This window comes from Oreochromis niloticus, linkage group LG23 (assembly GCF_001858045.2).
Source record: "Oreochromis niloticus isolate F11D_XX linkage group LG23, O_niloticus_UMD_NMBU, whole genome shotgun sequence".
Taxonomy (NCBI): Eukaryota; Metazoa; Chordata; class Actinopteri; order Cichliformes; family Cichlidae; genus Oreochromis; species Oreochromis niloticus.
Genome location: NC_031986.2, coordinates 7,948,475 through 7,962,763, shown reverse-complemented (window position 1 = coordinate 7,962,763; position 14,289 = coordinate 7,948,475). Strand labels below are relative to the sequence as shown.

The 14,289-nt window shown below is 39.3% G+C and overlaps 1 long non-coding RNA gene across 1 annotated transcript; it reads left to right on the top strand.

The window, feature by feature from the left end:
• Positions 1-10,363: 10,363 nt before the first annotated feature.
• Positions 10,364-13,736, top strand: LOC109196755 (uncharacterized). Its single transcript, XR_002058119.2, has 5 exons — positions 10,364-10,832; positions 11,554-11,632; positions 12,222-12,379; positions 12,746-12,832; positions 13,214-13,736. It is a non-coding gene; the product is annotated as an uncharacterized LOC109196755 (long non-coding RNA).
• The last annotated feature ends 553 nt before the right edge of the window (positions 13,737-14,289 follow it).

The following is a 14,289-nucleotide window of genomic DNA, read 5'->3' as shown; positions in this document are numbered from 1 at the left end:
TGGAGTGCACTGGATTGTGGATGAAAAAAGCCTGAAAATGCTTGTCCTCGTTTCACATACTTTTCTGCCAAAAGCATTTCTTAGAGTCAGCTGTTAAGAGTGTACGGGCTCTCAGGTGTGATTGTTATCGAGGATTACGAGACTGAGGGTCAATGAGCAAACTGAGCAACGAGTCATTTATATCATAAATCACTCAAGTAGCTTGTCTACAAGTCAATCAGTTAATCTAAAAGACAATTATTTGGTCACTTGGAAAACTTGAAACCATGCAGGCCTAAAGACTCTGAAGCCAGTAATGAAGTGTTTCTGTGGTGCAACATTCGCTTGTTAGAGAGAGGTTTAGTGCTTCATTCTTTCAGCCATGAGTTTTAACTATTTTTTTTAACTAGATAATTGGGTTTAACAGAAGCAGCGATCTTCAGGGCTGAAAAATAAAACCAACATAGAAGTGCCAATCGCTTTAGTTCCTCTAATGCATGCTTTGGTGAGTCAGTTGCCACAGATAGTCATGGTAAAATGTCCAACTTCAGCAATGAATATGACATGTTTGACATGTGACTTTGAGTCAGTGAACTAGACCGTTATACTCTCTGTGTGTTGGCAACTTTTGGACATTTTCAATGGAATTATCTCACACATAGCATCACCTCTTTGTGAGATAATTCAAAAAGTCTGTGCTACAGTATTGGTGAATAAAATTCAAGTACTTTACTAATTAGTTAATAAAGTCATTGTTACACCTACAGTTTGTTTATTCTGGTTCAAATCAGTTAATGAGTGTTTTTTTAACTTGTTGTTTTTTGTATTTTTTTCATACAGAGAAAACTAAAAAAACTCACTATAAGCCATGTGAGAATGTTCAGAGCACTTATTAGCTTATCAGGCAACAAAATTAATACAAGAATACGGCGCTGTATTCTGTACTGCTGGATAGCTTTTAGTGGACAAATTACACCTAACTTTCATATTTATTTGAGCCATACTTTACAATTTGCATGCTCTCCACATCTATAGTACTCATTGTATTTACCTCAAACTTACAATGTACCCCTAGTAGTTGGTTGATTGACATTTGGTCATGTTTTAACCATAGAAAAACCCCTGTGGACTTATTTTGGAACCTGAGTAAGACCACTCTGTGGTCAAAATATGCTATCCTTTGGCACAAATAGAGTAACACTGAGGCAGCTAGAACAATAATGTTAAGGATTCAAAATACAGAGTATAGAAACCCGTGGATGATATCACCATCCCTACATACACTAATTGTGCACACTTCGCAGTCAAATAATAGCTATAAACCTACCAAAAATACTGCTGCTTCCACAAGGAAAGAAACAACACAATCCAGCAAGAGCAGACACATTCACTGTCACCCTCTTGACAAGTTCACATTAAAACTCTCAAGTCTCACCCATGTGACTGCCACTGTCTGGTCGGACCCTGGGTGACAGAGAAGAAGTCGTGTCCTCGGGGTTATATGTGCATCTAAGAGCAGAGATGAAGCTCCATAGGCAATGTTTTGTCTGCTGTCACGTTTAGTTTTTTTTACACCCTAAGTTTCTTTGACTTTCAGGACATTACTGCTGTCTTCCTGCTCATCAGATTTTTCTCATCCAGTGAGTAGCCCTGCTGTTAAATTCTTGGATTTGTTGGAAAAAAAATCTTACTACCACTGTTTTTACAATGTATGTTGATGTATATTGTTAAATTTATGATGTAACTGCTAGAAAGACCAGGAAATAACATTGAGAAAAATGCCCCACTGTAAAATAAATGCTGATTTTTCCATTAATATTCCAATTAAGTGAACATAGGAGAAGCGCTTCTTGATTTTTAGCTTTTAATCCATAACCCAGACACTGACTACATTGCAAAGGCATCAAAAAAAAGGGCTGCACTAACCTGGGCAGAAAATGTTCCCTCTAAGGCAGAAGGGAAAGAAAAGGAACACACATTTAAAGAAAGCTCTTAAAACATTTTGTTATCCCAACTGGGTCTTGATCAATTTGGCAAAGACGCACAAGAAAGAAGGTCAGACACCAACTAGGGAGAAACAGAATGACGAAAAAACCCAACATTGTCATCCCTTATGTAGCAGGTTAAAAACTAAGGACAATTTTCTTGAAGCATGACATCCCAGTACACTTTAGACCTATCTACACCCTCAGACAAAAACTGGTTCATTCCAAGGGCAAAACTCCCAAACACAAACTAAACAACGCAGTGTATGCTGTGCAGTGCAGCAAGGAGTACTCAGACCTCTATATTGGAGAAACCAAAACGTAACTTCATAAATGGATGGCATAACATTCGGTGGTGTGAAAAGGTGTTTGCCTTCTTCCTGATTTCTTAGTTTTTTGTATGTTTGTCAAATTTAAATGTTTAAGATCATCAAACACATTTACATTTTAGACAAATATAACACAAGTACCAAGGTGAAAACCACTGCTGAGCAAAAAGAACACAAAGGCTCATCTCAGTTTTGCCAGAAAACATCTTGATGACTTTTGGGAAAATACTCTGTGGGCTGATGAGACTAAAGTTGAACTTTTTGGAACATCTATCAGGGCTCTAGACTAACTTTTTGACATGGGCGCACCGGTGCGCCTAACTTTAAAAATTTAGGCGTACCGGCACAAAAGTTAGGCGCACTCAAATTTTTCAACCGCATCGCTTAACACCGCAGTTTTACATGTGCACTTTCTTTGGGGGGGAAGTCCATACAGACAATATTCATTTCTAAATTATTAACTAACAAACTCGTGCTTAAATTGCTTTGTCAATATTGTAGAAAATGTTAAACTTAATCATCATCTTGGCTCCTCTGACGACCTGTTTGCTGTTGCCTGTTGCTGAAAGGCAGTGGGGAGAGGGGACACTTGGGCAGGGCATTTATTGAAGCATAAAATGTGTTTTCTGGATACACTGCTGTTTTTTCAGCATTCAAAGATTGACAGCACCGTGTCAGAGCTGGCTATGAATTTCAGATGGATCAGTCCTTAACTTAACACAAAAGTTATCAATAGTTCTTTTCATCGTTTCTTATTAGCCACAGATACATCCACTTCTGTCAGGGCTAGGCTGCTCACTAGGGCTGGGTATCATCACTGATTTCTATAATCCATTCGATTCCGGTTCTCAAAGTCCTGATTCGATTCAATTTAGCCTCAGACAGTCAGAAATATTATAATTCTGATCATTTATCAGTACTGATACACATGAGACTTCATCAGAATTGTGAACATCACAGCAGATGCCTTTGTGTCAAAGTAACTGAGAATAAAACACAGAAAAACATGAAGGAGATTTTCCTGGTCTGGCGTTTTATAGCAGATAACCTTAAAAATATTCTGCAATATTCTGCAATTTTGCATAATTTTAAGAAGTTTAAATTTCTTCAGTATTGAACAGCAGAAATTAGGCTTTCTTGTCCGAGGTCATTTAAGTGAAAAAAAGAAAAGAAAAAGACAGCGGCCAACAGCGCTGTAAACAACGGTAGACTGGGGGGTAATAAGCGAATGAATAATGCAGAAAACAGAGACTTGAGACAGCAGCTCAGAATCTAGCGCAAAAAAAGACGGAAACACAGCGCGGACCCGACGCATCAGAATCGCTAAGCTCCGACAGCGTGTCCGTGTTCGGGCCGTGGGGTGAGAAAGCCGAGAAAAACAAAGCTGATTCTGATGGTTCGGGTCCGCTCTGTGTTTACGTCTTTGTGTGGAATCCGTTAATGAACTGATATCGCTTTATTCAAGCTACTCACCTTTTCTCTTCCACCTGCACTTTCAACTGGACCACGGCCAATCAGAGAGGTCCCGCCCCTGACTATCTCTGATTGGTTTAGTCCACGATAGGGGCATAATGTGTGTCTGTTGTTGACCACACTGAGAGTTGCAGAGATTTTTTTTGTTACCCGAAAATATTTTTTTTTAGTCGCACCACTGAAAAATTGGTCGCACTCTAGAGCCCTGCCTATCATCTTACCAAGAGTAAAATATGGTGGTGGTAGTGTGATTGTCTAGAGCTGTTTTGTTGCCTCATGACCTGGAAGACTTGCTGTGGTAAATAGAACCTTGAATTCTTCGGTCTACCAAAATATCCTGAAGGAGAAGTCCAGCCATCTGTTTGTGACCTCAAGCTGAAGCACACTTGGGTTCTGCAACAGGACAATGAACCAAAACACAAGTCCACAGCTAAATGGCTTGAGAAAAACAAAATGAAGACTTACTAGTCACTAGGAGTATCCTAGTGAAAGTCCTGACCTGAATCCAATTAAGATGCTGTGGTGTGACCTTCAAAAGGCGATTCATGCTCAAAACCCCCCCAATGTGGATGAATTACAATGACTCTCCAAAGATGAGTGGGCCAATCACTTTCTCACACAGGACCATGTAGATTTTTTTTCCCCTTAACCTCCTAAGACCCGAACTCTTCCATGACATGCATTTTTAATTTCTGTTTGATATTTGGGCATATTGGGGCCCAATGAATGTAAAAACAAAGAATTTCCAGATTTTTCTTTTACCTTATTTTTGTTTTTAAGAAAAATGAGAGCCACAAATGAGGATATTCATTTAAAATTTTGATAGAACAGTAGCAGTATAATGTCCTCGTAAGTGGATATCAGGCCCATGTAGAGCAAAATTGAGTATTTTGGTCTAAATAACCAAAAATGTGATGTCCACATATGTGGACGGCAGGTCCTAGGAGGTTAATGATAAACACCTTCGTTTGGAAACAGCATTTTGTGTTTGCTTATCTATGTTATCTTAGTTTAATATTTAAATGTGTTTAATGATCTGAAACATTTAAGTGTGACAAAAATTTAAAAAAATATGAAGGGGGGGCGGCGGGGACTCAGCTCACATTTTGGACAGAGAAGACAGATGGTTTGAAGGAGGAGTGAAAGACGCCATTTATGTCCACTTTGAATGGCCATCTTTGAACAGAGGGCGTGGCTTATGAGACCAACTGTGTGCCACCTACAATGTAGTTTTGAGATCCCTTCCTAGGTGCCTTATTACCCAATGCACATCTTGTTTCAGGTGATCTCCCATTATAGGGTGAGGCTGTCTCACGATGGTTTCACTCGAAACCTCTACTGTTAATGACCCACACGTTTTTTTACACCTTGGCACATGTGATGAGCCACATGATCAATAGTGGTTCAACTGACCTGTTAAGGGACAACTCCCACTAGGGATTAAATACCTGGGACTCTCCACCATATGGTCTTAGAACTGAAGAAGCTTCTTGGATGAGAGGTGAAGAAGCTTAAAGAAGTCCAGTCGCTTTCTTTCCAAGCTCCTTAGACTACCATGACCCGGATGACTGAGAATCTACACAGACATCATACTTCTGTGTTAAATCTTCAGTGTAGGTATTCCATATCTTACACCGTAACCTGACATGCACCTCCGCAGCAACTGCCATTTCCTCCTATACGTTTCCTGCTACTGGCATACCACACACAGGCACAAATGCTTGCAGTGGCCTTTGCCACTGCGTAGGCTACAATGTAAACGCTACATATATTTCAGGCATAAGTATAAATTAAACTTTAACCTCAAATATCCAAATTTGCAATACCAAAGAAGAGCCTTGTATTGTATGTACAGACCATCCATCCACCTTCTCTCACTTATCTATAGTTAGGCTAGTAGAGACCCAAGACAAGAGTATAAAATAAAACCTGAGATGGATATGGAAAAGTATTTATTTGTTCCTTATGGGAACACTAAAAAAGGTGGGCATCAAGAGGAGCAAGAGGAAATGATCATTCAAATACAGGGATTAAAGCAGACATTTTCTGACAAAAAGGTGGTGCGTGAGTCATAGCACAGTAGCAAATTCCATGCAATGCATGATGGCATTTACAAGACTATTTGGCTTTCCTGTTCTTTCACTCCTGAGAGATGGAACACAGAAACATCCAAATAAACTTTTTTTGCACTAAAAAGAGTTTTAAATATCTTCAGCGCATCTTAAGCAAGTGGTTAAGGGGTAGGGCAATCTCACCCGTGCTAAATATCAATGGAGAAAAAAATGCATTATGATGTAAGTACAAAATGAGTTACGGAAATTGTTGTTGTTATTATGCCATTTCATGATACTCGACCTGCTCCTTCTGCTAAACTGGGCACTGGGGGCTTTACTATTCTTTTGCACATCAATTATCTAAACCAATATTTGCATCCAAACTAGTCTGCAAGCTCCAAGGGTGAACAATTGGCCCAATATGGAAATGCCAAAAATTGCAGTTCCTCTAATGGCTACTTGAGGCTGGCTCAGAAAAGCAAGTCAGTTTCCAAAGATTCCCATGGTAACATACCCAGTTTAATAGCATTAAAAAGCATTTTTACAGCCTAGTACAAAAAAGTTCTTGGCTGCTATGGATCGTTTGCACTTTCATTGTAACTGTACACTGGAAATTATAGTACCTTATTAGACTGTTGTCCAAACGGTAACTGTTGTTTTTCTTTCTTTTTTTGTTGAGTTCAACCACCTCTTTGCCTTTCACCTGTGTAAGGCTCTTTTCCTGTGACCCCACTCGAGACTGAACGTGCAACCAACCATAAATTCATAAACATGGAGCCCTCAACTCCAGTGGGGATCAGAAAAATCTTGACATAAAAAAAGAAAACTTTCTACAGGAACAGTGAACACTTGTTTGGCTGTCATCCCAAGGTTGCACTTCCACTGAAACAGCCAGCATGGTGATACAGACTGTACAGCAACTGTGACAACCAAAGTTGAAGTCAGCTCCCAGTGACAGTAGAGCAGCGAAGGCTTCTCTCCAGAGGTAGTCTAACCACTGTCAGGTATAGGCAGGATCCCATTACCATCCTCATCCATCTCCTTATTCACTTCCTTTTCTTTGTAGTAAGAGGAAGGGGGGAGGGATATAAGTAAGCAGAGATTGACAGGAACAGATGGTCCCGTCTCAACAAAACCGTGGTCACTCTCCATCTAACAGTCCTCCCAATGGACCTCAAACAGAGATTCAGCTTGGGCAAAGTAATCCCTGCTCTGCTTATGCTGGCCAATCTCTGTGCCCAGTCACAGTGTGATTGACCCCCGAGCAGAGGCAGCTTGCCTGCTGAGGAACCCTGCCAGGCAGTGTCTTAAGTGGCCAAAGTTATCTTACGCCACTTCTTCTTGTCCCACTCTGGCATAAGCTGATGTTTGCTTTATAGAACTGTTGTAATAGAAAGATACCCTTTGAATTTGATGAATAAAAGTGAGGCTTTTTTTATGAAAATATGTTTTTATAAAATGTGCAACTTTGATATAGAAGTCTGTTTCATATCATCGTGGTACGTTCAAAGCCTCTTTTATTGGATGTGCTGCATAGGGAATATTCCATGTAGACAGTTTGGATTTAAGTGCCAAAATTTGTATAAAACGCATTGTTTCCATTTTTAATATTTAATGAGCTTTCATAAATTTTACATAGCATGTAGTTTCAAACTGCTCACATTTGTGCCAGTTGCAGTTTAGCATTTCTGATGTTTGGGAAGCAGTTTGCATAGCTGAGAGGTTGGTCTAACCCTCAAACTTAAAAACATTAATATGACTGACCCACTGAAGTATTTGTACAAGAGGAGGATGACAGTGTAGTTACTTGTGTGCCTCTGCAGAAAAGAAACTACTGGTAAGGGTTAATAATTATTGTTAATAAATGGTAAATTAATTAACATGTTTTTATTGTTAAACAAAAGTGTAATTTTACATTTCAGTTAATAATTAGGATATAGAAATGTATATGGATGGTCTGATAAGGAACGAAAACTGTAATTACAATATCTTAATGAGAGTTATAGATAACACACTATATAAAATGTAAAGGGTTCCCGACTGTAGTTGATATGTATCTAATGGCATGCCTGAATCTAAATTACAGCCAAACTAATTGCTAGTAAGTTTACAAATGGGAGTAAATAAATTGTAATTTGTACCTGGCTTGGTTGGTAAAATGATCTTGGTAGAATAAATAAATAATGACAACAATTCAGGCACATTCCTGTGTCAGTATCTAGGCTATGTCCTAGATACTAATATAGTCGTAAAGCTGTAATATTTGAAATACATCCGAGCTACGGTTTCATTTTCATAACAACTTTAAATAAATGTAAATACCAAGCAGTATTAAATCATATAACCAGTTACTCCTGCAATAGCTCTTAAAAATGACATATTGTTTCAAGATTAATATTTTTAACATGCTATTTTTGTTTCTCTTTTTGTTTCCAAATGTCCCTCTTGCACAAAAATAGCATGTCACTTCTGACACACTTTCTGTGAGAAGTAAATTACATTAAAATTATATTTATGATATGTTAAATCTAGAGTTTTGTTAATTAGCAATTAATATATGGCACTAATTGCCAGTGGAAACAAAAATTGCATTCTGATTACAGCATGAAAATAATTTCAAAATAATTTCACATAATTGGTCTGTTTCATGATACATGATACTTAGCATAGATTAACCTACTCTGCTGAACACTATCTTGGTCTTGCACATTGAAAATTTAGTTATGTGACTATAAGAAAAACATGCTGTAGGGGTAAGTGACACAGTTTGCTAGTATTTAAGTATATTATTTGTTGCATTTTGTTGTTACAACATTTTGTATGTTATTTAATGTTAACTGACTTCTTCTGCCCCTTTACACCTAAAGCGATGGAAGAAAAAGAATCGGTGATACATAAAGTTCACTGGGATGTCACTAAAAAAGCTAACGGTAGGTCTGCTGCTTTTTTAAGAGAACACATTTGCTGTCCAAGTATGAAAGACTTCATACTTCTGTGTCCTGACACAGCAGCACAAATTATTCATTAAATCCAGCATCGTGTCCATCATTTGATTTTGTCTCCTGGTTTTCTTGTGAGAATGTGTTTGCAGCTCTTTTCAGTGTTGTTGTGGACTGAACAGATTTATAATGTTGTGTTAGAGGAAAGAATAACTTTCCTGTCTCAGAGACGGTCCCACTGTTAGTGTTACTGAGTTAGCACTGTGGATAAACAGATTGATTTGCGTAACCCAAGCTGTCTCTCCCTCCTTATGTGTGTCCCCAGGCCCCTTCCAACTGCTGCCTGACTCATTATTTAATAAAAAGACTGTGTTTTCACCACACTTACCATCCCAGTCTGTGTCCCTGCCACAAAGCAAAAGGAGAGTATGACAGGCAGCATGCCAAAACAATGATTTTTTTTTTTTTAAGTGGATTTAAGTGAGGATCAGTTGCTACTTTAAAGTAACCAGCATTGAGCTGCCCTTTGATTTAATTTATTCCTTAAACAAAAAGGTTTTGGAAACACTCTTTGTTTTAGCCTTTTTAAGCTCTGCAATCAATGATGCTGGAAATGCTAGAAATTGTTTTACGACAAAGTCATGATGGCCTCGGAGATTTGAATGTATCACCTGCCGTTTCAAAACTTTTCAGCACATGCCTCTGTGTAGCTTACAGGATATACATTTCCAGTTAGATTATGTGATGTCATACTGGAGATATTTTCTGTCTATTTTAATATCCATGAGTTTCTGACTTTAGGCAGTCAAATGATTCGCATCTAATGCAATGGGAGGAGTTCGGAGAGGCCATGGAAAAAGACTTTCGGACTGCCTCGAAGAGATTCTGGCAAACCGTCAGGCGTCTCAGGAGGGGAAAGCGGTGCTCTACCTGCACTGTGTATAGTGCTGGCGGAGCGCTGCTGACGTCGACTGAGAAAATTGTCAGGCGGTGGAAGGAATACTTCGAGGACCTCCTTAATCCCACTGACACGTCTTCCGAGGAGGAAGCAGAGTCTGGGGATGAGGGGAATGACCCGCCAATTTCCGGGGGCGAGGTCACTGAGGCAGTTAAACAACTCCTTGGTGGCAGAGCCCCTGGTCTTGATGAGGTCCGCCCCGAGTTCCTGAAGTCTCTGGACGTTGTAGGGCTGTCCTGGTTGACACACCTCTACAATGTTGCGTGGAGATCAGGGGCAGTACCCCTGGACTGACAGACCGGGGTGGTGGTCCCCATCTTTAAGAAGGGAGACCGGAGGGTGTGTTCCAACTACAGAGGGATCACACTCCTCAGCCTCCCTGGGAAAGTCTATGCTAGGGTGCTGGAAAGGAGAGTTCGTCCGCTAGTCGAACCTCGGATACAGGAGGAACAATGCGGTGTTCGTCCTGGTCGCGGAACACTGGACCAGCTCTTTATCCTCTCAAGGATACTTGAGGGTGAATGGGAGTTTGCCCAACCAGTCTACATATGTTTTGTGGACTTGGAGAAGGCATTCGACCGTGTCCCTCGGGGTGTCCTGTGGGAGGTGTTGCGGGAGTATGGGGTGTCTGGCCCATTGCTACACTGTAAAAACGATAACTAGTAATTGTTGATTTGAGTAAAGTTTTCAAATTAAACTGACTTAGAAATAAAACTTTCCATTTACAACCTAAAATAGCTTGTCTGCCCAACAAATTTCTTCCATTGTTGTCCTAACTAAGATTTTCTAGCGAGCATAACAAAGATTATCAACTTTTGAGTAGATTTTTTGAGTCGAGTTGGGAACCGGTGGGAAACCCCGTAGGTGACTGGCACACGTCGTGGTCTGAATAAGTTTGAACTAGACCAAACGAGTCTGGGCAGACTGTGTGATAGTGGTTTGTCGATGTGTTCTGAACTGAAAACCTGCTAAGAAACTTTGAACAAACGTGGCCAAAATTGGATGAAAATTACAATTTTTCGACCATTACGGATTTTACCTGGTCTGAAGTTGGAGTGTATTATTTGACCATTTTTTGGACAGGTGCGGGAGCTGCCGGCCATTTGCCCTAGCAGGTAAGCTAACGACATCTGTTATTAGGATTTTCTACAAGCGCTAGGCTGCATCCTCCTGAGGACCCAGGAGGGTGGAACGAGTAAAGCACTGAAAAAAAGCCAAACAATAACATATTTAAGTCATCTAAGGGACTTATATATCATGTTTAAGCTAGCGAAGGACCGCGCAGGGGGTTGAAAATGATATGCCAGGAGTTCGCTGTTCTCGCTGCTCTAGCGAGCCTTGAATCCCCAGCTAGCTATCGAAGCTGGTGGTAACAGACGTCTCCGAAAACGTAGAAGCATTTTTGCAAAAATGTGTTGTCTTAATAAACTGAGCAGATATTTGAAATTTACACAGCTACATTCTCGCCTGAAAATACCTTAAAAGTTTACTTTGTGACCCAGAAAGAGTAATAAGAGTAATATTAAAACTAAGTGGCTGCCGCCATTGTTTGAAACTAGAATCGGCTGGGCCGCGCTATGAATTCTGGCATAGGGTGGGCCACGAAGGATACACCTGACCCATCCTTCAAAGCTGTGGAAAGTATTGTATTGTTTTGAGAGCCTTTTTGTTGGTGGAGTATTGATTTTATGTACAATTCCACGGGTAGACGTGATCTGTACGTCCGACTTTGCACATGCGCAGTAAGGATCGGGGAGTCCGATCCGTAACTTTTTTTCTCGTTTTTTTTTCTACATTATATTGAAATGTTTCATTATTGCAAACATTTTCTCTCAGGCGGAGAGAGGTCGTGGAGTGTCAGCCTATGGTATCTGAGGTCCAGGAGAGATGACCTGCGCTGTTTTCCTCTGAGGAGGTAAGACTGTCCTAATTTATTCATAATTTAATTATTATTCAAATTGGGCATGATTTATACTTATATTGAAGCAGTACGGTATTTGCTGGGGTAATGCATTGGCCAACTTTATTATCTTGTGCTACCACTCCAGTCAAGGGCCTTGCCAGTGTTATATTGAAATCCTTACCCTGAACATTTCTGCCAGTACAAGAAAAGAGTCCCCATGCTAAATCGAAATTGTGAAACAGAAAGGCAATCTCATAATTTTGACTTAGCATGTATTTTTTTTCTTTTTGTGCTAGAAATAGGACTTCTATAGTCTGAGATTGTTAGGGAAAGAATACTAAGGCAGGTCACAGAATCTGATTGGTCACAGATTTTGGTGCAACTTAGAACATAATATGTATTTTCATATAGATACTGGGTTTTGTGGGAGGTGTTTCTATTCCTGTGCAAAAGACGTATTCATGAGAGATTTTTGAAGTAGGTAGGTTTTGCTGTTGATGACACAGTCAGGCATATAACATGGTGCAGACTGTCCAAGACAGCTACCCAGGAATTTTCTGTGCTGAATAAATGACAATATTTTGGTGAATGTATTGTTTAGATATCTGAAAATTTCATCGGATCACAAGCAAAGACCTCCTGGGGACCTTCAATGCATCCCTTGACAAAGTTGTGCCTGGCCTGCTGAAACTGTACTGGTCTAAGAAGGGAGCTCTTGGTGAGGAGATGGAAGACCTCCTGGATAAACTTGATGAACAGGTGAGTGAAGTGCTCCTTTATCTGACATTTTCAGAAGAGAGTATACTTTTCTCTTAACAGAAACTGAAAAAGATGTTGGCTTCAAATAAAACACATCAGTGGACATGTCAGTAAAAATGAATGTCATGAGTCATTGCTTTGTTCTTATTTGGCAGTATTTTATTTAATTTGTAAAACGAAAGTAAAATTGTTAACATGGTGTTGTTGTTGTTTTTTGGGGCGGGGGGGGGTTGTACGTTTTGCGTGTTGCTGGGTCTGACCTGTGCTTTACTTTCATTACTATGAGAGTTCTGATTTTGCATTGTGTATAGTACACCATGTTACTTCACTAATTGAAATTCTTGTTTTCCACTGAACACTCTTTAGACATCCAACACTGTGTCCAACGGGCACTGAGAGGCCTGCCCATTTTCCTCAAGAGAAGATGCAACAGAGGTTTTCCTGAAGTGCTTAGTAAGTACAAAAAAGTAATGCAAGTAAAACTAATTGCTATGAGATGTTTTTAAAGGATGAGTTTATCCAAAATGGAAATGTACACTTTCTCAGTGCAGTCCAGATAATTTTATAGTGGTGATTGCAGTTGTCATAACTCTCACTCCTTTTTTTCTGCTGAGCAGCAGCTGGGCATTGTTAGTGGTTGTTCCATAACAGAAAATATTTTTGTACAAAACTCACAAGGTGGCATTAATTAAAAGAAAATAAGCTTTTTCTTCTTAAAACCTCCATGGGTCAAACGACCAGCATGGTATAGAGGTTAAAGTTAAAATCTTTAGAAATTTGTTTTGTCTTTAGTTTTTCTTAGCTTTCAATAATTCATATTTTACTTTTCTTCAGGACACTGACATTTTGGAACCAGTGTTGAACGGTGCATCAGTTGCCATCCTCACCATCCTACAAGATGACGATGCTGATACGTCTGTGCGAGAACATGCAGTTGTGTTGGAAGGGGACATTGTGCTACATAACATTCCAGATCTCTCTACTGCCCTGGCACACCTCTTTGGCCTTCTGTATGCCCTCAACATTGATTATCCAAAGCAGATGAGTTTTACCTTTGAAGCAATTCAGGCCATCTTATTTTGGCCTGGTCGGACAATATGAAGGTGAAGTGGATAAATCATTATTCGAAATGTAAATTTTAGTCAGATGAATCTGTATTGTTGAGAATATATGGTGAAAATTTGTCTTGTAGTATTGTAAAAGATTTGTTATAGTGTTAGTTTCCTCTTCATTGATGGTAACATTTCTAAGAACTTTTAACTTCCATAGTTCATCATAGTAAGCCTGTGTAAAATGTCAATGTCTGGGTGCATAGGCAATCGTTTGTAGCACTACCCTATTTAATGTGCAATAGTTATGTTCAGCTTTTACAAGACGGTCAGGGTGTGTGTGCATGAATTATTAAGTTGCTGGACACTTTTCTTTTTTGGTTCTGGACTCTGGAATTTTAACGTCTCTGCTGGGGTGCTCAAAGCACCCAAAAGAAACTGGCAACACGTTTTTGTTTGTTTGTTATTTCTTTTCTTTCTTTCTTTTTTTTTTTTAACAGAAATTCACCCTACTACCCATGACATTCTGAAATGTACTGAAAAGACTGTTGAACAAAATAAATAAGCTTTTAGATAACATTGAATTGTGCTTTGTTTTATTCTATATCTATTTATTAAGTGTTTTTTCAAGTATAATAACAACATACATTTTCCTTTGTTTATATAGGTAAATTTTCAACTCACTGGAGTAAGAATTGTATGATTACTGAACAAGAATATCTGTGTTTGGTGAAGGCAGAAATACATGGCATTGAAACCAGAATTTCTTCGTTAGACTTCCAGGATTATCCTAATTAGGTGAACAAGAAGATCCAAGTTGGCAGAACTTGTAAATCTTAGTTGAGTCAACAACAGTTGGCA